Genomic DNA, 2,830 nt, shown 5'->3' on the forward strand with positions numbered 1-2,830 from the left:
TACCTTTTCTGATCAGAAATAGAGATGGAAGAAATGGTGGAATGGATCCGAGAGAGAGAGAGACAGAGATTACTCTAGTACTAGAGTGATGTGCTTATAACCCACTGTTGTGCTTATAAGCAACTTGGGATGTGCTTATAACCCACTGTTGTTTAGCTATAATTGTCGTGTGGCAGCTTGGGCCTCTTACAGGTACTAGAGGTGAATTAAGTGATGTTAGGTGGCGGCATTTTCTGAAGAGGTAACATAAGCTGTGGAAGAGTGTAAAATCAAGTGAATTATTGTTTATGACAGTTGCATACCACGGACGTGGACTTTTTCCTTATGCATTGAGTTGAGGGATCAGCTCAGAGTTCGGGACCGAACCTTGGCTACTACGTCTGACCGAAATAATTATGATAGATTTTCTTCTGCTTGATTTGTTGTGTAAGACCTTTTGCATATGTAAGGGATACTTGCAGGCTAGAGGATTTTAGGTGGTAGTCTTTCACAATGAGTTTCCTCTGCATGATCTTTGCTGGTAGTGTTGGGTAGTTTTTTTGTTTTGAACTGCAGTGGGTAGTCAATTTTACTTTAATTTGACCTATTTAAATCTTGTGTTTCTTGCATGGTTGCTCTGTTTTTTTTAATCTTTTATTGTAATTTGGTGTTTTGTAGATTACTTTTGACACCCTTTTCTAGTCTTAGTTGTAATTACTTCTATCTGTTTTAAAAGTTAAAAAACTACGTGAAGTAGATGGCATGGTGAGCAATATATGGAGCTTATGACCAATATATGCGTAGTACCAAAAGAACAAAGACCGCTGTATTGGTTGTGAGTACTGAGTAGTGCTTTTGATTTGGTCTATCCTAAATGTTTGTAGCTGTACTAATTTTCCTATATTCTACTTCATCAGTGAAACTAAGTGAGATAAATTGTTGGCGACAAATGATTATTTTGTTGCATGCTATATGTGGTATCGTTCACGACACAAAACAACTTTCTCGCGTATCTCTGGCTATAGCTTGTTGTACTTTTAAATATAATTGTCGGCTTCTCGCTAACATCATCATGCAATAAATTACCTAATAATAGTTGGAAATTGGGAAAAATCTGTTGTGTCAAATATTTACTACTTGCAAATAACACAACTTGTACACCTTTTTTAAATCCTATCTTTTTCCCCCTTAAGTTCTTTTCTTTCTGATACAAGCTATACAACCTTAATGTTATGCAATCGGGTGTGCTCGTGGTGACTCTGAGAAGGCAACACTTAGTTTCAAGTACTGCATGACTAATGGATGTGATTTTAACTTACTAACATGGAACTTTTGATGAAAGATGGCAAAAATAAAAGGAAAAGAAAGAAGTGAAGTAGTAAGGTTTTAGGAGATCGAAGATACATCGGACATTGAAAGTCCAAACCTTAGTTCTTGATAAAGACACGTAAATTGAGGAATAAAAAGGAACACACTCACTGCCTAACAAGTCAAAAGTTCATTTGACAATTTAAAGCACTGTACGCTTTTCGAAACTTGTTTTTTGATAGTTTTTTTTTTTGGGAAAGGAACCTTTTTTAATTGTCAATAAACATGGAAAAAGCATTGTTGAAACTTACAAAACGATTTTTCTAGAAAGATATGAAACGATGATGGTTTCCATTTTAAAAAAAAAGTTTGCCGAAAAGGGCTCTCCATAAGTGAGTTTCAAACTGTAAACAAGAAAGAAACAAGAGCTAACACCACCACTTATGCTGGATTTGGTTTGAAAGAAAAAATTAAAGACGACAAAGGAAAAATCGATCAATTAAATGCATAAACCAGCTGTATTAAGTCTTCTTCCTTGAAGGACAAACTGTAATTAAAGCATTCTTATCTCTAATGTAACTGTTTGATAAATGTTGGGGAATCTTTTTTTCTTGTTTCTTGTCTCTCTATTTGTGTTGTTTATGGTATGATTTGTTTTCTTTTAGTTGTGGGTATTTCCTTAGTTCCAGATATAGGTGATCTTATAAACAATCAGATATGTTGGATTTGGTTTGAAAGATTAAATTAAAGACGACAAAGGAAAATTGATGAATTAAATGCATAAACCAACTCTATTAAGTCTTCTCTAATGCAACATTTATCAAACAGTTGCATTAGAGATAAAGCATTCTTATCTCTAATGCAACATTTTGATAAATGTTGGGGAATCTTTTTTTCTTGTTTCCTTTCTCTCTATTTGTGTTGTTTATGGTATGATTTGTTTTTCTTTTAGTTATAGGTATTTCCTTAGTATCATCTAGAAACTATATTCTTGATCCTGAAATTGTTTCAAATTGTTTGATGATGCCTTTTTTTTTTTTAAAACTTTGTGTGACTGTTAATTCTTTTGAAAACTTGATAACTAGGCAAGAGATATTGCTCGAATTCTGTATCATTCAGGATTTATAGTAAAGTACGGTTAGACAAATATTACAACTCTTCTCTTTTTGGTTCTACAATATTGTTATTTGAAATATGGTGCTAGCTGGTTGAACTATGCATTTCAAGCTCCACTTTCTGTGGTTTCCTTTCTGTTTTGTGGTTCCTAAAGTTCAAAACTTAATATATTTTTAATTAATATGTTCATCAGTTTGATGTTGCCAAATTGCAGCACAATTTATATTCATCTTTGCTTGTAAATATGTATATCATGGGGACATATAAAATACGGTTTAAGATTTAAGTAGCAAGACATATTGATTGACTTGACAAATTGATCAATGATACTTATAGCTGATGGTAGCTAAAGGAAGAGTCAAAATATTTGCTCTAGTGTTAAATAAGTTACATCAGTGGCCTACAAATGGAAGTAATACTGTAATAC

Source organism: Rhododendron vialii, chromosome 10a (assembly GCF_030253575.1).
Source record: "Rhododendron vialii isolate Sample 1 chromosome 10a, ASM3025357v1".
In the NCBI taxonomy this organism is placed as follows: Eukaryota; Viridiplantae; Streptophyta; class Magnoliopsida; order Ericales; family Ericaceae; genus Rhododendron; species Rhododendron vialii.